The sequence below is a fragment of the Pleurodeles waltl genome, chromosome 11 (assembly GCF_031143425.1).
Source record: "Pleurodeles waltl isolate 20211129_DDA chromosome 11, aPleWal1.hap1.20221129, whole genome shotgun sequence".
In the NCBI taxonomy this organism is placed as follows: Eukaryota; Metazoa; Chordata; class Amphibia; order Caudata; family Salamandridae; genus Pleurodeles; species Pleurodeles waltl.
This window is the reverse complement of record NC_090450.1, coordinates 921,867,814-921,892,199: the sequence shown is the minus strand read 5'-3', so window position 1 is coordinate 921,892,199 and position 24,386 is coordinate 921,867,814. Positions and strand designations below refer to the sequence as shown.

At 47.3% G+C, this 24,386-nt stretch overlaps 1 protein-coding gene across 1 annotated transcript in view; it reads left to right on the top strand.

Moving 5' to 3' along the window:
* The window catches only part of RSRC2 (arginine and serine rich coiled-coil 2), a 238,343-nt gene that overhangs the window by 126,326 nt on the left and 87,631 nt on the right, over positions 1-24,386 (top strand). The window lies entirely within an intron of this gene.

Below are 24,386 nucleotides of genomic sequence, written 5' to 3'. Positions count from 1 at the left end.
CTACATTGGTGGATCAGCGGTGGGGTACAAGACTTTGCATTTGCTGGACTACTCAGCCAATACCTGATCACACGACAAATTCCAAAATTGTCATTAGAAATTGATTTTTGCAATTTGAAAAGTTTTCTAAATTCTTAAAAGACCTGCTAGGGCCTTGTGTTAGATCCTGTTTAGCATTTCTTTTAGAGTTTAAAAGTTTGTAAAAGTTTGAATTAGATTCTAGAACCAGTTGTAGATTCTTAAAAAGTATTCCAACTTTTAGAAGCAAAATGTCTAGCACAGATGTGACTGTGGTGGAACTCGACACCACACCTTACCTCCATCTTAAGATGAGGGAGCTAAGGTCACTCTGTAAAATAAAGAAAATAACAATGGGCCCCAAACCTACCAAAATACAACTCCAGGAGCTTTTGGCAGAGTTTGAAAAGGCCAACCCCTCTGAGGGTGGCAACTCAGAGGAAGAGGATAGTGACTTGGAGGAAAATTCCCCCCTACCAGTCCTATCTAGGGAGAACAGGGTCCCTCAAACCCTGACTCCAAAAATAATAGTCAGAGATGCTGGTTCCCTCACAGGAGAGACCAACACCTCTGAAATCACTGAGGATAGCCCCAGTGAAGAGGACATCCAGTTAGCCAGGATGGCCAAAAGATTGGCTTTGGAAAGACAGATCCTAGCCATAGAGAGGGAAAGAAAAGAGATGGGCCTAGGTCCCATCGATGGTGGCAGCAACTTAAATAGGGTCAGAGATTCTCCTGACATCCTAAAAATCCCCAAAGGGATTGTAACAAAATATGAAGATGGTGATGACATCACCAAATGGTTCACAGCTTTTGAGAGGGCTTGTGTAACCAGAAAAGTAAACAGATCTCACTGGGGTGCTCTCCTTTGGGAAATGTTCACTGGAAAGTGTAGGGATAGACTCCTCACACTCTCTGGAAAAGATGCAGAATCTTATGACCTCATGAAGGGTACCCTGATTGAGGGCTTTGGATTCTCCACTGAGGAGTATAGAATTAGATTCAGGGGGGCTCAAAAATCCTCGAGCCAGACCTGGGTTGATTTTGTAGACTACTCAGTAAAAACACTAGATGGTTGGTTAACTGGAAATGAAGTGTGTGACTATGTTGGGCTTTATAATTTGTTTATGAAAGAACACATTTTAAGTAACTGCTTCAATGAAAAGTTGCATCAGTATCTGGTAGACCTAGGTCCAATTTCTCCCCAAGAATTGGGAAAGAAGGCAGACCACTGGGTCAAGACTAGGGTAACCAAAACTTCCACTGGGGGTGACCAAAAGAAAGGGGTTACAAAAACTCCCCAGGAGAAAGTGGGTGACACTAGAAACAAAGAAAAAGAGTCCTCGGTAGGCCCCCAAAAACCAGAACAGGTGGGTGGGCCCCAAGACACAACCCAAAACAAAGGTGGGTACCAGGGTAAGAACTGGGATGCCACTAAGGCATGGTGCCACAACTGTAAACAGTCTGGGCACCACACCAAGGACAACTCTTGTCCCAAAAACAAACCCCAGAACAAAATTCCAGGGGTAACCAGTGTAGCCATGGGAGATGACTCCTCAGATGAGGAGGTCTTCATAGCCTTCAACTGGAAACAGGGCCCAACAGGTGAGTTGGAGATTCCAGAGGGAAGTAGACACGTTCGATGGCATCTGTCGCTGTAGATACACATGGTATGCATGAGCTCGCCATCTGGTGTTGGGTCGGAGTGTTACAAGTTGTTTTTCTTCGAAGAAGTGTTTTCGAGTCACGGGACCGAGTGACTCCACCTTCTGTGCTCATTGCGCATGGGCGTCGACTCCATCTTCGATTGTTTTCTTTCCGCCATCGGGTTCGGACGTGTTCATGTCGCTCCGAGTTTCGGAACGGAAAGATAGCTGAAGACGGAAGATTTTCGACGGTATCGTTGCGATCCGGTTAGAGATAGACACATACGACGACGCGTTGAACATCGAAGCGCTTCGGTGCCCTTCGGGGTAGATTTCGGCACCCCGTCGGGGCCTAGTCGGCCCGACCGCGTGGAGGACAACGCCGATGGATCGGACCCCGTTTCGATTCTGCCCCGAATGCCACAACAAATATCCTTATACGGACCTGCACTCGGTCTGTAATCTGTGCCTGTCACCCGAGCACAGTGAAGAATCCTGCGAGGCCTGTCGGGCGTTCCGGTCCCGAAAAACTCTGCGCGACCGTCGAGCGAGAAGACTGCAGATGGCGTCCACGCCAAAAGAGCGTCGACAGTTCGAGACAGAAGAAGAACAGGAGGAATCCTTTTCCATCCAGGATTCAGACTCCGACGAGCTACACTCTACAAGAACTGTGAGTAAGACGTCGAGATCAAACCTTAAAAAAGGAAAGAAGGCCCAGGGGACGCCACTGCCAACCGGCCATGGCTCCACCCAAATTCTCGGTGACCAACAATCGGCACCGAAAAAGGCCCATTCAGTGTCGAGATTGTCCGACTTCGGTCGAGACACCGGCACGCAGCCTCCTCGGGACCGAGAGAGTGCTAAACAGAAGCATCGACACCGAGAGTTCGGTGTCGACACCGATCGACGCCGAGATAGTGGCGCCGAAGACCATAGAGGCCAAGAATTTTCGGCACAGAAAAAGAGGAAGGTTACCTCGGAGCCGAAAAAACAATCGACAGGGCTTTCGGAGCCGAAAAAAGCGACATCAGACCCTGTTTCTGGCTCCTATACCGAAGAGCATTCTATGTCTTCTCAACTGAAGAAACATAGATTTGAACAAGAACTGCAATCCACTGACGTGGATCACACGCAAAAGCGTATCTTTATTCAGCAGGGGACTGGGAAGATCAGTACCCTTCCACCTGTCAAACGAAAGAGAACGCTTCAGTTTACTCCTCAGCAAGAAACAACACAAAAGGTAACACCTCCTCCCTCGCCTCCACCTGTAACTCCGGCTTCGCCAACTTACACCCCGTCACATTCGCCAGCTCACACCGCCATGAGCCACGACGACCAAGATCAGGATGCGTGGGACTTGTACGACGCACCAGTGTCTGATAACAGCCCAGACACATACCCAACTAGGCCATCACCACCGGAAGACAGCACAGCCTACTCACAAGTGGTGGCTAGAGCAGCTCTATTCCATAATGTGGAACTACACTCGGAACAAGTAGAGGATGATTTTTTATTTAACACCCTCTCCTCAACCCACAGCTCCTACCAAAGCCTGCCGATGCTCCCAGGCATGCTACGCCATGCAAAGGACATTTTCAAGGAGCCAGTTAAAAGTAGGGCAGTGACGCCTAGGGTGGACAAAAAGTATAAGGCGCCTCCTACGGACCCTGTCTTCATCACCTCTCAGCTGCCACCAGACTCTGTGGTGGTAGGGGCTGCCAGAAAACGGGCAAACTCACACACTTCTGGGGATGCACCTCCCCCAGATAAAGAAAGTAGAAAGTTCGATGCAGCCGGGAAGAGGGTTGCTGTCCAAGCAGCAAACCAGTGGCGCATCGCAAATTCACAAGCGCTGCTAGCGCGATACGACAGAGCCCACTGGGATGAGATGCAGCATCTCATTGAACATCTCCCAAAAGATCTGCAAAAAAGAGCAAAACAGGTTGTTGAGGAGGGTCAAAACATTTCCAACAATCAAATACGCTCCTCCATGGATGCAGCAGACACGGCCGCAAGAACCATTAATACGTCGGTTACCATCCGTAGGCACGCATGGCTCAGAACGTCTGGATTCAAGCCAGAAATTCAGCAGGCAGTGCTTAACATGCCAGTAAACGAGAAACTTCTGTTCGGTCCGGAGGTCGACACAGCTATAGAAAAGCTCAAGAAGGACACTGACACTGCCAAGGCCATGGGCGCACTCTACTCCCCGCAGAGCAGAGGATCTTATAACACCTTCCGCAAAACACCTTTTAGAGGAGGGTTTCGGGGTCAGGCCACACAAGCTAGCACCTCACAGTCCGCACCGCCCACCTACCAGGGACAGTACAGGGGAGGTTTTCGGGGCCAGTATAGAGGGGGGCAATTTCCTAGGAATAGAGGAAGATTTCAAAGCCCCAAAAACACTACCAACAAGCAGTGACTCACACGTCACTCACCCCTCCCACACAACACCAGTGGGGGGGAGGATACATCAATATTACGAAGCATGGGACAAAATAACTACAGATACATGGGTCCTAGCAATTATCCAACATGGTTATTGCATAGAATTCATGCAATTCCCTCCAGACATACCACCAAAATCACAAAATTTATCAAAATACCATTCACAACTTCTAGAGATAGAAGTTCAAGCACTACTGCAAAAAAATGCAATAGAATTAGTACCAAGCACACAAATAAACACAGGAGTTTATTCACTGTACTTCTTGATACCAAAAAAGGACTTAACACTGAGACCAATTCTAGACCTCAGGGTAGTAAACACATTCATCAAATCAGACCACTTTCACATGGTCACACTACAAGAAGTGTTACCATTGCTCAGAAAACACGACTACATGACAACCCTAGACCTCAAGGACGCATATTTCCATATACCAATCCATCAATCACACAGGAAATATCTAAGGTTTGTATTCAAAGGAATACATTACCAATTCAAAGTATTGCCTTTTGGTTTAACAACCGCTCCAAGAGTATTCACAAAGTGCCTAGCAGTAGTCGCTGCACACATCAGAAGGCAGCAAATACATGTGTTCCCGTATCTAGACGACTGGCTAATCAAAACCAGTTCGCTCACACAATGCTCAAACCACACAAATCAAGTCATACAAACCCTCTACAATTTAGGGTTCACCGTCAACTTTGCAAAATCAAACATTCTGCCAAGCAAAGTACAGCAATATCTAGGAGCCATAATAGACACAACAAAAGGAGTAGCAACGCCAACTCCACAAAGGATCCACAATTTCAACAGGGTCATTCAACACATGTCTCCAAAACAAACAATACAAGCAAGAACAATACTACAGCTCCTAGGCATGATGTCCTCATGCATAGCCATTGTCCCAAACGCAAGACTGCACATGAGGCCCTTACAACAGTGCCTAGCCTCACAGTGGTCTCAAGCACAGGGTCACCTTCTAGATCTGGTGTTGCTAGACCGCCAAACTTACCTATCGCTTCTATGGTGGAACAGTATAAATTTAAACATAGGGCGGCCTTTCCAAGACCCAGTGCCACAGTACGTAATAACAACAGATGCTTCCATGACAGGGTGGGGAGCACATCTCAATCAACACAACATAAGAGGACAATGGAACATACATCAAACAAAACTGCATATAAATCATCTAGAATTATTAGCAGTTTTTCAAGCACTAAAAGCTTTCCAACCAATCATAACCCACAAATACATCCTTGTCAAAACAGACAACATGACAACGATGTATTATCTAAACAAACAAGGAGGAACACATTCAACGCAGTTAAGCTTGTTAGCTCAAAAAATATGGAAGTGGGCTATCCACCATCAAATTGGTCTAATAGCACAGTTTATTCCGGGGATCCAGAATCAGCTGGCAGACAATCTCTCTCGAGATCACCAGCAAGTCCACGAATGGGAAATCCACCCACAAATTCTGAACACCTACTTCACACTCTGGGGAACACCACAAATAGACTTATTTGCAACAAAAGAGAACGCAAAATGCCAAAACTTCGCGTCCAGATACCCACACAAGCAATCCCAAGGCAATGCCCTATGGATGAACTGGTCAGGAATATTTGCTTACGCTTTTCCTCCTCTCCCTCTCCTTCCTTACCTAGTAAACAAATTGAGTCAAAACAAACTCAAACTCATTTTAATAGCACCAACGTGGGCAAGACAACCCTGGTACACAACACTGCTAGATCTGTCTGTAGTACCACACATCAAACTGCCCAACAAACCAGATCTGTTAACGCAACACAACCAACAGATCAGACACCCGGACCCAGCATCGCTGAATCTAGCAATCTGGCTCCTGAAATCCTAGAATTCGGACACTTACAACTTAGCCAAGAGTGTATGGAAGTCATAAAGCAGGCCAGAAGGCCATCCACTAGACACTGCTACGCAAGTAAGTGGAAAAGATTTGTTTGGTACTGCCATCATAATCAGATACAACCACTAGAGGCAACTCCAAAACATATAGTAAATTACTTGCTCCATTTACAAAAAGCAAAGCTAGCCTTCTCTTCTATTAAAATACACCTTGCAGCAATATCTGCATACCTGCAAACTACATATTCAACTTCCTTGTATAGGATACCAGTTATCAAAGCATTCATAGAAGGGCTTAAAAGAATTATACCACCAAGAACACCACCTGTTCCTTCATGGAACCTAAACGTGGTTCTAACAAGACTCATGGGCCCACCCTTCGAACCCATGCACTCTTGCGGAATACAATTCCTCACCTGGAAAGTTGCCTTTCTCATCGCCATTACATCTCTAAGAAGAGTAAGTGAAATTCAAGCGTTCACAACACAAGAGCCTTTTATACAAATACATACAAATAAGGTCGTCCTACGACCTAATCCAAAATTTTTACCAAAAGTTATTTCTCCATTCCATCTAAATCAAACGGTAGAATTACCAGTATTCTTCCCACAGCCAGATTCTGTGGCTGAAAGAGCACTACATACATTAGATGTCAAAAGAGCATTAATGTACTACATTGACAGAACGAAGAACATCAGAAAAACTAAACAGCTATTTATTGCATTCCAAAAACCTCATGCAGGTAACCCAATATCAAAACAAGGTATAGCCAGATGGATAGTTAAATGCATCCAAATCTGCTACCTTAAAGCAAAAAGACAACTGCCCATTACTCCCAGGGCACATTCAACAAGGAAAAAAGGTGCTTCAATGGCCTTTTTAGGAAACATCCCAATGCAAGAAATATGTAAGGCAGCCACTTGGTCTACGCCTCACACATTCACCAAACACTACTGTATAGATGTGCTATCCGCACAACAAGCTACAGTAGGTCAAGCTGTATTAAGAACTCTATTTCAGACAACTTCAACTCCTACAGGCTAAACCACCGCTTATGGGGAACTAACTGCTTACTAGTCTATGCATACCATGTGTATCTACAGCGACAGATGCCATCGAACTGAAAATGTCACTTACCCAGTGTACATCTGTTCGTGGCATCAGTCGCTGAGATTCACATGGACCCACCCACCTCCCCGGAAGCCTGTAGCAGTTCAGAAGTTACCTTCAATTTTGTACATTTGTATATATATTACTTAATCCTTTAATAGGTACATACTTACATTTTTCATTGCGCGGGCACTATTACTATAGTACAACTCCTACCTCACCCTCTGCGGGGAAAACAATCGAAGATGGAGTCGACGCCCATGCGCAATGAGCACAGAAGGTGGAGTCACTCGGTCCCGTGACTCGAAAACACTTCTTCGAAGAAAAACAACTTGTAACACTCCGACCCAACACCAGATGGCGAGCTCATGCATACCATGTGAATCTCAGCGACTGATGCCACGAACAGATGTACACTGGGTAAGTGACATTTTCATTCCACCACCTACTGGTGAATGGAATCCCAACCACTGCCCTGAGAGACACTTGTGCCAGTCACACTATTGTGCATGACAGGCTGGTGCTCTCAAACCAGTACATCCCAGGTGAGACTGCCAGGGTAAGAGTTAGCCTAGACAGGGTCACTAAGAGGCCTGTGGCTTTAGTGCCCATAGAAGTGGGTGGCACTCTTAGCTGGAGAAGGGTAGTAGTCAGTACAGACCTCCCCCTTGATTGTCTCCTTGGAAATGACTACCCAGAGGTTAGTCAGAGCTCAAGAGAGGAACTGGTCCAGTGCCAGTCCTCTCCCAAGGATTCTGGAAGTCCTGCCTCTGCAGTAAATGCAAGCAGGCCCCAGAAGAAGAAGAAAAGAAAACAGAGTAGGAAGGGTGGACAACCTTTAGCCAAGGTTACAGCAAGCCAAGGAGATTCTGCTCCAGTAGGGGAGAACTCCAAAAATGGCCCTGATAAAGTCCAACCTGACCCACAAGAAGTCCTGGCTAGTCAGGCAACTGTTAAACCTGAGTGGGTGGCTCCTCAGCTAACAGAAGAAAGAGTGGAAGAAGGGTGTTTACTACAAGATGTGGTAACCCCCCACTCCAATACATCAGACAGGCAACCTGAACCCAAAGAAGCCTGTAACTTAGCCCCTTCCCTTTTAGGTGAAGAGCTAAAGGTGTGGTTCTGGGCACTGACAGCTGTCAGTGGCCTCTGCTGGGTGTTAGCCTTTGTGGCTGCACTATCCTTGGCATGGTGGTCAGACCCCATGCCAAATAGCAAGTTAGGCCCCCTGACCCTGTTGGTCATGGTGGGGTTACTCCAGCTCTGGGTAACCTCTTTGGGTAAGCTAGGGATGACCCTGGCTAAGATAAGATTAGCAGAGGTGGATACCTCTAAACCCAAAATAAAAAGAATGGGTGGAGACATTGAAGAAGCAGACAAGAGGCAATTCAGACTAGGTCCTATCACTGTGGAAGTGGGTCAGTTCCCCAAAGGGAATGACCTGAACAGAAGGATGTAAGGCAGAGTAGGCCCTGCAACTAACCAGCCTATTTCTCCTACTCTTCCTCGCCTGACAGACTAGGAAGACTCTCCCAGCTTGGGCTGAGTCTCCTGGCCTGTGGGCTGGGGGGGGCTTGTGTAAAGAAATGGCTCCCTGTTGCAGTTACCCCCCACTTTTTTGCCTGATACTGATGCTGACTTGACTGAGAAGTGTGCTGGGACCCTGCTAACCAGGCCCCAGCACCAGTGTTCCTTCACCTAAAATGTACCATTGTATCCACAATTGGCACACCCTGGCATTCAGATAAGTCCCTTGTAACTGGTACTTCTAGTACCAAGGGCCCTGATGCCAAGGAAGGTCTCTAAGGGCTGCAGCATGTCTTATGCCACCCTAGAGACCCCTCACTCAGCACAGACACACTGCTTACAAGCCTGTGTGTGCTAGTGAGAACAAAATGAGTAAGTCGACATGGCACTCCCCTCAGGGTGCCATGCCAGCCTCTCACTGCCTATGCAGTATAGGTAAGACACCCCTCTAGCAGGCCTTACAGCCCTAAGGCAGGGTGCACTATACCATAGGTGAGGGTACCAGTGCATGAGCATGGTACCCCTACAGTGTCTAAACAAAACCTTAGACATTGTAAGTGCAGGGTAGCCATAAGAGTATATGGTCTGGGAGTTTGTCAAACACGAACTCCACAGCACCATAATGGCTACACTGAAAACTGGGAAGTTTGGTATCAAACTTCTCAGCACAATAAATGCACACTGATGCCAGTGTACATTTTATTGTAAAATACACCACAGAGGGCACCTTAGAGGTGCCCCCTGAAACTTAACCGACTATCTGTGTAGGCTGACTAGTTTTAGCAGCCTGCCACAAACCGAGACATGTTGCTGGCCCCATGGGGAGAGTGCCTTTGTCACTCTGAGGCCAGTAACAAAGCCTGCACTGGGTGGAGATGCTAACACCTCCCCCAGGCAGGAATTGTCACACCTGGCGGTGAGCCTCAAAGGCTCACCTCCTTTGTGCCAACCCAGCAGGACACTCCAGCTAGTGGAGTTGCCCGCCCCCTCCGGCCAGGCCCCACTTTTGGCGGCAAGGCCGGAGAAAATAATGAGAAAAACAAGGAGGAGTCACTGGCCAGTCAGGACAGCCCCTAAGGTGTCCTGAGCTGAAGTGACTCTAACTTTTAGAAATCCTCCATCTTGCAGATGGAGGATTCCCCCAATAGGGTTAGGATTGTGACCCCCTCCCCTTGGGAGGAGGCACAAAGAGGGTGTACCCACCCTCAGGGCTAGTAGCCATTGGCTACTAACCCCCCAGACCTAAACACGCCCTTAAATTTAGTATTTAAGGGCTACCCTGAACCCTAGAAAATTAGATTCCTGCAACTACAAGAAGAAGGACTGCCTAGCTGAAAACCCCTGCAGAGGAAGACCAGAAGACGACAACTGCCTTGGCTCCAGAAACTCACCGGCCTGTCTCCTGCCTTCCAAAGATCCTGCTCCAGCGACGCCTTCCAAAGGGACCAGCGACCTCGACATCCTCTGAGGACTGCCCCTGCTTCGAAAAGACAAGAAACTCCCGAGGACAGCGGACCTGCTCCAAGAAAAGCTGCAACTTTGTTTCCAGCAGCTTTAAAGAACCCTGCAAGCTCCCCGCAAGAAGCGTGAGACTTGCAACACTGCACCCGGCGACCCCGACTCGGCTGGTGGCGATCCAACACCTCAGGAAGGACCCCAGGACTACTCTGATACTGTGAGTACCAAAACCTGTCCCCCCTGAGCCCCCACAGCGCCGCCTGCAGAGGGAATCCCGAGGCTTCCCCTGACCGCGACTCTTTGAACCTAAAGTCCCGACGCCTGGGAGAGACCCTGCACCCGCAGCCCCCAGGACCTGAAGGACCGGACTTTCACTGGAGAAGTGACCCCCAGGAGTCCCTCTCCCTTGCCCAAGTGGAGGTTTCCCCGAGGAATCCCCCCCTTGCCTGCCTGCAGCGCTGAAGAGATCCCGAGATCTCTCATAGACTAACATTGAAAACCCGACGCTTGTTTCTACACTGCACCCGGCCGCCCCCGCGCTGCTGAGGGTGAAATTTCTGTGTGGACTTGTGTCCCCCCCGGTGCCCTACAAAACCCCCCTGGTCTGCCCTCCGAAGACGCGGGTACTTACCTGCAAGCAGACCGGAACCGGGGCACCCCCTTCTCTCCATTCTAGTCTGTGTTTTGGGCACCACTTTGAACTCTGCACCTGACCGGCCCTGAGCTGCTGGTGTGGTGACTTTGGGGTTGCTCTGAACCCCCAACGGTGGGCTACCTTGGACCAAGAACTAAGCCCTGTAAGTGTCTTACTTACCTGGTTAACCTAACAAAAACTTACCTCCCCTAGGAACTGTGAAAATTGCACTAAGTGTCCACTTTTAAAACAGCTATTTGTGAATAACTTGAAAAGTATACATGCAATTTTGATGATTTGAAGTTCCCAAAGTACTTACCTGCAATACCTTTCGAATGAGATATTACATGTAGAATTTGAACCTGTGGTTCTTAAAATAAACTAAGAAAAGATATTTTTCTATATAAAAACCCTATTGGCTGGATTTGTCTCTGAGTGTGTGTACCTCATTTATTGTCTATGTGTATGTACAACAAATGCTTAACACTACTCCTTGGATAAGCCTACTGCTCGACCACACTACCACAAAATAGAGCATTAGTATTATCTCTTTTTTACCACTATTTTACCTCTAAGGGGAACCCTTGGACTCTGTGCATGCTATTCCTTACTTTGAAATAGCACATACAGAGCCAACTTCCTACACTGCCACACTAGAGACATGTTGCTGGCCCCATGGGGAGAGTGCCTTTGTCACTCTGAGGCCAGTAACAAAGCCTGCACTGGGTGGAGATGCTAACACCTCCCCCAGGCAGGAGCTGTAACACCTGGCGGTGAGCCTCAAAGGCTCACCCCTTTGTCACAGCACCGCAGGACACTCCAGCTTAGTGGAGTTGCCCGCCCCCTCCGGCCACGGCCCCCACTTTTGGCGGCAAGGCTGGAGGAAACAAAGAAAGCAACAAGGAGGAGTCACTGGCCTGTCAGGACAGCCCCTAAGGTGTCCTGAGCTGAAGTGACTCTAACTTTTAGAAATCCTCCATCTTGCAGATGGAGGATTCCCCCAATAGGATTAGGGATGTGACCCCCTCCCCTTGGGAGGAGGCACAAAGAGGGTGTACTCACCCTCAGGGCTAGTAGCCATTGGCTACTAACCCCCCAGACCTAAACACGCCCTTAAATTTAGTATTTAAGGGCTCCCCTGAACCTAGAAAAACAGATTCCTGCAACTACAAGAAGGACTGCTAAGCTGAAAAACCCCTGCAGAGGAAGACCAGAAGACACCAACTGCCTTGGCCCCAGACTTACTGGCCTGTCTCCTGCCTTCCAAAGAAACCTGCTCCAGCGACGCTTTCCAAGGGACCAGCGACCTCTGAATCCTCTGAGGACTGCCCTGCTTCGAAAAAGACAAGAAACTCCCGAGGACAGCGGCCCTGCTCCAAAAGAACTGCAACTTTATTACAAGGAGCAGATTTAAAGACCCCTGCAACTCCCCGCAAGAAGCGTGAGACTTGCAACACTGCACCCGGCGACCCCGACTCGACTGGTGGAGAACAACCAACTCAGGGAGGACCCTCCGGCGACTCTATGACTGTGAGTAACCAAAGTTGTCCCCCCTGAGCCCCCACAGCGACGCCTGCAGAGGGAATCCCCAGGCTCCCCCTGACCGCGACTGTCTGAACTCCATTTCCCGACGGCTGGAAAAGACCCTGCACCCGCAGCCCCCAGCCCCTAAAGAAACGGAACTTCTGTGCAGGAGTGACCCCCAGGAGGCCCTCTCCCTTGCCCAGGTGGTGGCTACCCCGAGGAGCCCCCCCCTTGCCTGCCTGCGACGCTGAAGAGATCCCTTGATCTCTCATTGACTTCCATTGAAAACCCGACGCGTGTTTGCACACTGCACCTGGCCGCCCCCGCGCTGCTGAGGGTGTACTTTCTGTGCTGACTTGTCCCCCCCCCCGGTGCCCTACAAAACCCCCCTGGTCTGCCCGCCGAAGACGCGGGTACTTACCTGCTGGCAGACTGGAACCGTGGCACCCCCTTCTCTCCATTATAGCCTATGCGTTTTGGGCACCTCTTTGACCTGAGCTGCTGGTGTGATAACTTTGGGGTTGCTCTGAACCCCCAACGGTGGGCTACCTTGGACCAAAAACTGAAACCTGTAAGTGCCTTACTTACCTGTTGAAACTAACAATAACTTACCTCCCCCAGGAACTGTGAAAAACAGCACTGTGTCCACTTTTAAAACAGCTTATTGTGTTTTATGTAAAAAGTATACATGCTAAAGTAATGATTCAAAGTTCCTAGAGTACTTACCTGCAATACCTTTCAAAAGAGCTATTACATGTAAAATTTGAACCTGTGGTTCTTAAAATAAACTAAGAAAAGATATTTTTCTATAACAAAACCTATTGGCTGGATTTGTCTCTGAGTGTGTGTACCTCATTTATTGTCTATGTGTATGTACAACAAATGCTTAACACTACTCCTTGGATAAGCCTACTGCTCGACCACACTACCACAAAATAGAGCATTAGTATTATCTCTTTTTACCACTATTTTACCTCTAAGGGGAACCCTTGGACTCTGTGCATGCTATTCCTTACTTTGAAATAGCACATACAGAGCCAACTTCCTACACTGGGTAAGTGATATTTTCCTTTTGTTACTTAGGTTTGCCTGCGGAACATATGGACATTCTCAGGGAAGCTTGTAGACCCACAACTAGAGCATGTTATGCTACAAAATGGAAACGTTTTGTTTGCTACTGTCAACCTAAACATATTGACCCCATCAAAGCTGCTGTTCAAGACTTCATTTGTTATCTGCTCCATTTACAAAAAGCAAATTTAGCTTACGCTTCCGTTTGTTTACATCTTTCAGCTATTGCTGCATATCTACAAAACAGACAACATACTTCCTTGTTCAGAATCACAAGTCATCAAAGCTTTCATGTTAGGCCTTAAAAGGGTCATTCTACCCAGTGTGCCTCCTGCACCATCCTGGAACCTCAGCACTATGCTTACCAGGCTCATGAGCCCTTCTTTTGAGCCATTGGACGGTAGCTTTCTTAGTTGCCATCACATCACTCGGCGTGTCCGTGAGCTCCAGGCCCTAATCTTGGAAGAACCTTTCTTCCAAATTCGAGACAAGGTGGTCATTCTCACAAACAAGAAGTTATTTCCTAAAGTGATTTCAGAATTCCATATAAACCAACCCATTGAGCTACCAGGATTCTTTCCACATCCTGTCTGTTGCGGAAAAAACTCTCCACACTCTAGATGTTAAAAGAGCACTCCTGTTGTACATTGACAGAACCAAAGAGTTTGGGAAAACTAAACAGTTCTTTGTGACCTTTTCACTGCCCCTCAAAGGCAGTCCTGTATCCAAAAACAGCATAGCTAGATGGTAGTTAAGCGTATACAGACTTGTTAGGCTAAAGCAAAGAGACCGTTACTAGTTACTCCTAGAGCACCTTCTACTAGGAAAAAGGTTCCACTATGGTTTTCTCTTGAAATATCCCTATAGCTGTCATTTGTAAGGCAGCTACATGGCCTACACAACACACATTCACAGAACATTACTGTGTGGATGTACTAGCACAACAGCAAGCCAGTGTAGGTCAGGCTGTGCTACAAACACTTTTCCAGTCAACAGCAATTCTCACAGCATTGCCACTGCTTTTATGGAGGGACTACTTTACAGTCTGTGCAGTGCATGTGTATCTACAGCCACGCATTCCATTGAACGGAAAATGTTACTTACTCAAAGCATATGTTCATTTCATGTAGTGCTGTAGATTCACGTGTCCTCCCTGGACGCCTGTGACTGTTCCAGTTACGTTTTATTTGTACATATGTAGTTACAGTTGCATGGACATCTGTTTCTCTATACTTCTCCTACACTCCTTTTCTAACCCACCTGTGAGAAAACGATCTAGCAAAGGAGTCCATGCCATTGCACACTATATCACCAAGAGGAGGAGTCACTCGATTCCATGACTCGAAACACTTCTTCAAAGAAAAATAACTTGCACCACTCCAGACCCAACACTAGATAGCAGTAGTATGTAGAGCATGTGAATCTACAGCACTTCATGCCACGAACAGATGCTTACTGGGTAAGTAACATTTTCCTTCCAGCTTGATGGGAGTCACACTGTGCTGGGTGCTGCGGTTTAAGCTTCAAGGATTACACCCTCCTTTTTCTGTCTTCTCTGTAACATCTGCTGAACGCCAAAAAGGCATCCTGCCGATGCCTCATTCTTGGAGGTGGAAGTGCTGGCTTTGCTGCAAAAAAAATCTTTAAAGGAACATGGGATTCTACTCCCTCCACTTCTTGGATCCCCAAAGGAGGATCCCAAGGCTCTTGAAATTTGTGTTCCATCAGGAAAAAAATCGAAATGCTATTCCTGAGGCATGCTCCTATAACTCTTAACAAGCAGTATTGGATGATGTCCCTCGCTCTCCAGAACTCCTTAGTCCATCTGCCAATCCCTTCCAGCTCACTGGCATTAACCTCTGCCTGCCCATCGAGTCCCAGCACTGTTAGTTGACAGCATTGCCCTTAAGGTCTTAATCCTGTCCCAGAAGTTTTTACTAAGGTGCTTGGTTTTTTAGGTATCTGTATGAGGTTAGTTTTGGACCAGCTAGGATACGTCCTAATCCTGCTTAATTGACTGAATTTTCTAACTTGTTCCTCAAAAAGGTACACTGTTCCAAAAAATTCCCACAACAGTCTTGGAGAGAATGCCATCAGAAGCTGAGGCCTTCAGGTATCATCATCAGGCTCGCTCCACGTCAGACTGGCTCTGCAATGTCTGACAGGACCCTCACTGGGGTCTCTAGGCCAAAAGGTCTGTGTAACAAACACAAAAAATGGAGAGAAAAAACAAAACAACAAACTAAAATTATTGTACAAAATGAACCGACCGTAGTTATTAGGACGGTAGTTTCCCGTCCGTTATTACCGAGAAAATAGGCTATTTTAGGTAATCCAGGGCAACTATATTAGTAGTAATCACCTTCAGTCCCTCCGCAAACAACAAAATGCAATAGTTAATTCGCTAAAGCTTCTACTCACGGGCCTGTAGAATCCCAACGAGCGTTCTAAATCACTGCGATGTACACTGTGAAATGCTGTGAATCCGGAAATATAGGAAGGGCTCGTTTTCACCGCCCGATCAGAAACAGGAGGCAAAAAATAGAGCTAAAGGACAGACTAAGCCGGTCCAAGTCCCAGGCTGTCCTCAGTATACCGATGGTGCTTAAACAAACATCAAACGAGGACTGTTAAACACTCAACCTTACAAGGAAGTCAATGTATAAGAGAATTGCCCATTCGCTCGTGACGAGTGGAATAATAAAAGTACATGTAGACATTACCCTATGAGAATCATCAACACAGCACGCAAACATGCTCGCAATAACAATAGAGAAACTTTACTCTTGTCCTATTCTGTCCATTGTAAGGAAATGCCTCCTTGGCATGGTTACCCCCTGACTTTTTCCCTTTCCTGATGCTAAGTTTTGATTTGAAAGTGTGCTGAGGCCTGCTAACCAGGCCCCAGCACCAGTGTTCTTTCCCTAACCTGTACTTTTGTTTCCACAATTAGCACACCCTGGCATCCAGCTAAGTCCCTTGTAACTGGTACCCCTGGTACCAAGGGCCCTGATGCCAGGGAAGGTCTCTAAGGGCTGCAGCATATCTTATGCCACCCTGGGGATCCCTCACTCAGCACAGACACACTGCTTGCCAGCTTGTGTGTGCTGGTGACTAACATACACCCCAGAGGGCACCTTAGAGGTGCCCCCTGAAACCTTAACCAACTACCTGCGTAGGCTGACTGGTTTTAGCAGCCTGCCACACTCGAGGCATGTTGCTGGCCACATGGGGAGAGTGCCTTTGTCTCTCTGTGGCTAGTAACAAAGCCTGTACTGGGTGGAGGTTCTTCACACCTCCCCCTACAGGAACTGTAACACCTGGCGGTGAGCCTCAAAGGCTCACCCCCTTTGGTACAGCACCCCAGGGCACTCCAGCTAGTGGAGTTGCCCGCCCCCTTCGGCCACGGCCCCACTTTTGGCGGCAAGGCCGGAGGAGATAATGAGAAAAACAAGGAGTCGTCACTGGCCAGTCAGGACAGCCCCTAAGGTGTCCTGAGCTGAGGTGACTCTGCCTTTTAGAAATACTCCATCTTGCAGATGGAGGATTCCCCCAATAGGATTAGGGATGTGTCCCCCTCCCCTCAGGGAGGAGGCACAGAGGGTGTACCCACCCTCAGTGCTAGTAGCCATTGGCAACTAACCCCCCAGACCTAAACACATCCCTAAATCGAGTATTTAGGGGCTCCCAGAACATAGGTAACTAGATTCCTGCAACCTAAGACGAAGAAGGACTGCTGAGCTGAAAAACCTGCAGAGAAGACGGAGACACCAACTGCTTTGGTCCCAGCTATACCGGCCTGTCTCCCCACTTCTAAAGACACTGCTCCAGCGACGGGCTCCACAGGGTCCAGCGACCTCTGAAGCCACAGAGGACTACCCTGCATCTAAAAGGACCGAGAACTCCCGAGGACAGCAGCTCTGCTCCAAGAAAGAAGCATCTTTGCAACAAAGAAGCAACTTTGAAAGAACACACGTTTCCGGCCGGAAGCGTGAGACTTTGCACTCTGCACCTGACGCCCCCGCCTAGACTTGTGGAGAACAAACACTACAGGGAGGACTCCCTGGCGACTGCGAGCCTGTGAGTAGCCAGAGTTGAGCCCCCACAGCGACGCCTGCAGAGTGAATCCAGAGGCTCCCCCCTGACCGCGACTGCCTGCTTCAAAGACCCGACGGCTGGTAAGGACACTGCACCCGCAGGCCCCAGGACCTGAAGGATTCGACCTCCAGTGCAGCAGCGACCCCCAGGTGGCCCTCTCCCTTGCACAGGTGGTGGCTACCCCGAGGAGGCTCCCCCCCTTGCCTGCCTGCTTCGCTGAAGAGACCCCTGGATCTCCCATTGAACTCCATTGCAAACCAGACGCCTGTGAGCACGCTGGATCCGGCCGCCCCGTGCCACTGAGGGTGTACTTTTTGTGCTGACTTGTGTCGTTCCTCCACCCCCGGAGTGCCCTACAAAACCCCCCTGGTCTGCCCTCCGAAGACGCAGGTACTTACCTGCTGGCAGGCTGGAACCGGGGCACCCCCTTCTCCGTTTAAGCCTATGTGTTTTGGGCACCACTTTGACCTCTGCACCTGACCGGCCCTGAGCTGCTGGTGTGGTAACTTTGGGGTTGCCCTGAACCCCCAACGCTGGGCTACCTTGGACCCAACTTTGAACCATGTAGGTGGTTTACTTACCTGCAAAACTAACAAACACTTACCTCCCCCAGGAACTGTTGAAAATTGCACTGTCTAGTTTTAAAATAGCTTATTGCCATTTGTGTAAAAACTGTATATGCTATTTTGCTAATTCAAAGTTCCTAAAGTTCCTAAGTGAAATACCTTTCATTTAAAGTATTGTTTGTAAATCTTGAACCTGTGGTTCTTAAAATAAACTAAGAAAATATATGTTCGATGGCATATGTTGCTGCAGATACACATGTTTGGCACAGTCCGCTGCCTGGTGTTGGGCTCGGAGTATTACAAGTTGTTTTTCTTCGAAGAAGTCTTTTTGGTCACGGGACCGAAGGACTCCTCCCTCTTTGGCTCCATTGCGCATGGGCGTCGACTCCATCTTAGATTGTTTTTTTCCGCTGTCGGGTTCGGACGTATTCCTTTTCGCTCTGTGTTTCGGTTCGGAAAGTTAGTCAGAATCTCGGAAGAAAGCGTCGGTATTGTTCCGTTCGGTATCGGGATAGTTAGGTACATCGACACCGATCATCGGAAGACTTTGGGGCAGTTTCGATCCCCCATCGGGGCCTGGTCGGCCCGACCGCGTGCGACATCGAAGCCGATGGAACGGACCCCGTTTTGTTTCTGCCCAAAATGTCACAGTAAGTATCCTTATACAGATCAGCACTTGGTCTGTAACTTGTGCTTGTCCCCCGAGCACAAGGAGGATACCTGTGAAGCCTGTCGAGCCTTCCGGTCCAGAAAAACACTCCGGGACCGAAGAGCCAGGCGTCACCAAATGGCGTCCACGTCGACAAAACAACGTTTCGACGACGAAGAGGAAACATTCTCGGTTCCGGAATCAGAATCCGGAGACTCCGACGTCGAACAACAGCAACAAACTGTGAGTAAGACGTCGAAAAGTAAATCCATCGACAAACCGAAAGCCCAGGGGACGCCACTGCCAACAGGCCATGGCTCGACCCATAAATCAGGCGACCCGTCGAAGGGGCCGAAAAAGGGCACGCCCATAGCGAAGACACCCGACTCCGGTCGAGGAACCGCCATGGAGCAACCTCGGAGCCGAGAAAGCGGCTCGGAGAGACAAAAACAAAATACCGGCACGAAAAACATCGGCACCGAGAATCCATGCCGAAAGGAACAAAAATTCTGTCGGTGCCGAAACCAAAAAAAGATTCTCTCTCGGCGCCGAAAAATACCACACCTTCATCCTACTCAGAGGAACAAGGACTAAGTGGCCAAATGCACAAATTTGGACAAGAGCTCCAAAGTGTAGAATCGGACTACACACAAAAGAGACTGTGCATCCAGCAAGATACAGGGAAGATATCAACCCTTCCCCCAATCATGAGGAAAAGAAGGATCGGACTTCCAAAGGATGACACACAACCACAAGCCAAAGTGGTTAAAAAAGTCACGCCTCCGCCCTCTCCTCCACAGGCATCGCCGGCACAAACACCGCCACAAATGCACTCACCAGCGCAAACTACCATAAGTCATAACGATCAGGATCAAGACGCTTGGGACCTGTATGACACCCCAGTGCCGGACAATGATCCCGAGTCATACCCCACAAAGCCGTCACCGCCAGAGGACAGTACCTCATACTCTCAACTGGTGGCTAGGGCTGCAGACTTCCACAATGTCCAACTGCATTCCGATCCTATAGAGGATGATTTCTTATTTAACACCCTCTCGGCTACACATAGCCAATATCAATGTCTCCCAATGCTACCAGGGATGTTACGGCACGCAAAACACATTTTTGAGGAGCCCGTAAAATCAAGAGCCATCACCCCAAGGGTGGATAAAAAAATACAAACCACCACCCACAGACCCAGTGTTTATTACTTCGCAGTTACCACCCGACTCTGTGGTAGTAGGGGCAGCTCGCAAAAGAGCGAATTCACATACATCTGGCGACGCCCCACCTCCGGACAAAGAAAGCCGAAAATTTGACGCGGCAGGGAAAAGAGTGGCGTCACAGGCAGCCAACCAGTGGCGCATCGCAAATTCACAAGCGCTGCTGGCCAGATATGACCGCGCACACTGGGACGAGATGCAACTTCTCGTAGACCATCTTCCCCAGGAATACCAAAAAAGGGCGCAGCAAATAGTGGAAGAGGGACAAACGATCTCAAACAATCAAATCCGCTCTTCACTAGACGCAGCCGATACTGCAGCAAGAACAGTCAACACTGCTGTCACCATAAGGAGACACGCTTGGCTACGCACTTCAGGCTTCAAACCTGAAATCCAGCAGGCTGTCCTTAATATGCCCTTCAACGAGAAACAACTGTTTGGCTCGGAAGTGGATACAGCCATTGAAAAACTTAAAAAGGACACAGACACGGCCAAAGCCATGGGCGCACTCTACTCCCCGCAGAGCAGAGGCTCTTTCAGAAAAACTCCATTTAGAGGGGGGTTTCGTGGCCAACCCACAGACACCACCAGCCAACAATCAAGAACCACACCATATCAGGGTTCCTTCCAAAGGGGAGGTTTCAGGGGATATCGGGGGGGTCAATTCCCAAGGAGTAGGGGAAGATTCCAGACTCCAAAAACACCTCCACCTAAACAGTGACTTTCAAGTCACGCAACCCCTTCACTCAACACCAGTGGGGGGAAGACTAAGCCAATTCTACCAATCTTGGCAACAGATTACAACAGACAATTGGGTATTAGCAATAATCCAACATGGCTATTGCATAGAATTCCACAACTTCCCACCAAACATCCCCCCCAAAACACGCAAAATGTCACAACATCATTTAGAACTTTTAGGACTAGAAGTTCAAGCACTACTGCAAAAAGATGCAATAGAATTAGTACCAGTACAACAAAAAAACACAGGAGTTTACTCCCTGTACTTTCTAATTCCAAAAAGAGACGAAACATTGAGACCAATATTAGATCTCAGGACACTAAATACCTACATCATATCGGACCATTTTCACATGGTCACACTACAAGACATCATTCCACTGCTCAAACAGCAAGATTACATGACCACATTAGACCTAAAGGATGCGTACTTTCATATACCAATACACCCTTCTCACAGAAAGTACCTACGGTTCGTATTCAAAGGAATACATTACCAATTCAAGGTGTTGCCATTCGGAATAACAACTGCACCAAGAGTGTTCACAAAATGTCTAGCAGTAGTAGCAGCACACATCAGGAGACAACAGATACATGTGTTCCCTTACCTAGACGACTGGCTAATCAAAACCAACACAGTAAAAAAATGCGCAAACGACACCACCTTTGTCATACAAACCCTTCACAAACTGGGGTTTTCCATCAACTACACAAAATCACACCTAGAACCGTGTCAAACACAACAATATCTAGGAGCAACCATCAACACATCAAAAGGAATTGCCACTCCAAGTCCACAAAGAGTGCAGGCATTCCACAAGCTAATAAGTGCTATGTTTCCAAACCAAAAGATACAAGCAAAATTTGCGCTAAAACTTCTAGGCATGATGTCATCATGCATAGCCATTGTCCCAAACGCAAGACTACACATGCGACCCTTACAACAGTGTCTAGCATCACAATGGTCACAGGCACAGGGTCAACTTCAAAATCTGGTGTTGGTAGACCGCCAAACATACCTCTCGCTTCTATGGTGGAACAGCAAAAATGTAAACAAAGGGCGGACATTTCAGGACCCAGTGCCTCAATACGTTATAACAACAGATGCTTCCATGACAGGGTGGGGAGCACACCTCAATCACCACAGCATTCAAGGACAATGGGATATACACGAAACAAAATTTCATATCAATTACCTAGAACTGTTGGCAGTATTTCTAGCGTTAAAAGCCTTCCAACCCATAATAACACACAAATACATTCTTGTCAAAACAGACAACATGACAACAATGTATTATCTAAACAAACAAGGAGGAACACACTCAACACAATTGTGCCTCCTAACACAAAAAATCTGGCAGTGGGCGATTCACAACAACATTCGCCTAATAGCACAATTTATTCCAGGAATACAAAACCAACTAGCAGACAACCTTTCGCGAGACCACCAACAAGTCCACGAATGGGAAATTCACCCCCAAGTTCTGAACAAGTACTTTCAAATTTGGGGAACACCCCAGATAGATTTGTTCGCAACAAGAGAAAACTCAAAATGCCAAAACTTCGCATCCAGGTACCCACACCGCGAATCACAAGGCAATGCTCTATGGATGAATTGGTCAGGGATATTTGCGTACGCTTTTCCCCCTCTCCCTCTCCTTCCATATCTAGTAAACAAGTTAAGTCAAAACCAACTCAAACTCATACTGATAGCACCCACATGGGCAAGACAACCTTGGTATACAACTCTACTAGACCTTTCACTAGTACCGCATGTCAAACTGCCCAACAGGCCAGATCTGTTAACACAACACAAACAACAGATCAGACATCCAAACCCAGCATCATTGAATCTGGCAATTTGGCTCCTGAAATCCTAGAATTCGGACACTTGGACCTCACACAAGAATGCATGGAGGTCATAAAACAAGCTAGAAAACCTTCCACTAGACACTGCTATGCATCTAAGTGGAAAAGATTTGTTTACTACTGCCATGCCAATCAAATACAACCAGTACATGCCTCTACTAAAGACATAGTAGGATACTTACTACATTTGCAAAAAGCAAATCTCGCTTTTTCATCTATAAAAATACACCTCGCAGCTATATCTGCTTACCTACAAACTACTCATTCATCGTCTCTATTTAGAATACCAGTTATTAAAGCATTCATGGAAGGGCTAAAAAGAATTATACCACCAAGAACACCACCAGTTCCTTCATGGAATCTTAACATCGTCTTAACAAGACTCATGGGTCCCCCTTTCGAACCCATGCATTCCTGTGAAATGCAATATCTAACCTGGAAGGTCGCATTTCTCATTGCAATCACATCCCTCAGAAGAGTAAGTGAAATACAGGCATTTACCATACAAGAACCATTTATTCAAATACACAACAATAAAATAGTTCTAAGAACAAATCCAAAATTTCTGCCAAAAGTAATCTCACCATTCCATTTAAATCAAACAGTACAATTGCCAGTGTTCTTCCCACAACCAAATTCTGTGGCTGAAAGGGCACTACATACATTAGACATCAAAAGAGCACTAATGTATTACATTGACAGAACAAAGCTAATCAGGAAAACAAAACAACTCTTCATAGCTTTTCAAAAACCACACATAGGAAATCCAATCTCTAAACAAGGCATTGCTAGATGGATAGTCAGATGCATTCAAACATGCTATCTTAAAGCCAAAAGAGAATTGCCTATTACACCAAAGGCACACTCAACCAGAAAGAAAGGTGCTACAATGGCCTTTCTAGGAAACATTCCTATGAGCGAAATATGTAAGGCTGCAACCTGGTCTACGCCTCATACGTTTACTAAACACTACTGTGTAGACGTACTAAATGCACAACAAGCTACAGTGGGCCAAGCTGTACTAAGAACATTATTCCAAACTACTTCAACTCCTACAGGCTAAACCACCGCTTTTAGGGGAGGTAACTGCTTTATAGTCTATGCCAAACATGTGTATCTGCAGCAACATATGCCATCGAACTGAAAATGTCACTTACCCAGTGTACATCTGTTCGTGGCATTAGTCGCTGCAGATTCACATGTACCCTCCCACCTCCCCGGGAAGCCTGTAGCCGTTTAGAAGTAGATCATAAACCTTAAACATTTGAACATTTGTAAATAATTATTAGAAACTCTTATCATACATACATATTCACTCCATTGCATGGGCACTATTTATACCAAACAACTCCATCCTCACCCTCTGCGGGGAAAACAATCTAAGATGGAGTCGACGCCCATGCGCAATGGAGCCAAAGAGGGAGGAGTCCTTCGGTCCCGTGACCAAAAAGACTTCTTCGAAGAAAAACAACTTGTAATACTCCGAGCCCAACACCAGGCAGCGGACTGTGCCAAACATGTGAATCTGCAGCGACTAATGCCACGAACAGATGTACACTGGGTAAGTGACATTTTCATTTTATATACAAAAACCTATAGGCCTGGAATTGTCTTTGAGTGTGTGTTCCTCATTTATTGCCTATGTGGGTACAACAAATGCTTAACACTACCCTCTGATAAGCCTACTGCTCGACCACACTACCACAAAATAGAGCATTAGAATTATCTCTTTTTGCCACTATTTTACCTCTAAGGGGAACCCTTGGACTCTGTGCATGCTATTTCTTACTTTGAAATAGTACATACAGAGCCAACTTACTACAACATACATCACAGCCTGGGTTATCACAGTGGTCCGGCCATCCACTTGTTTTCACTGAAGTGCAGGACTTGAACTCCCACCTCAAAGTTCTAAAAAGGTG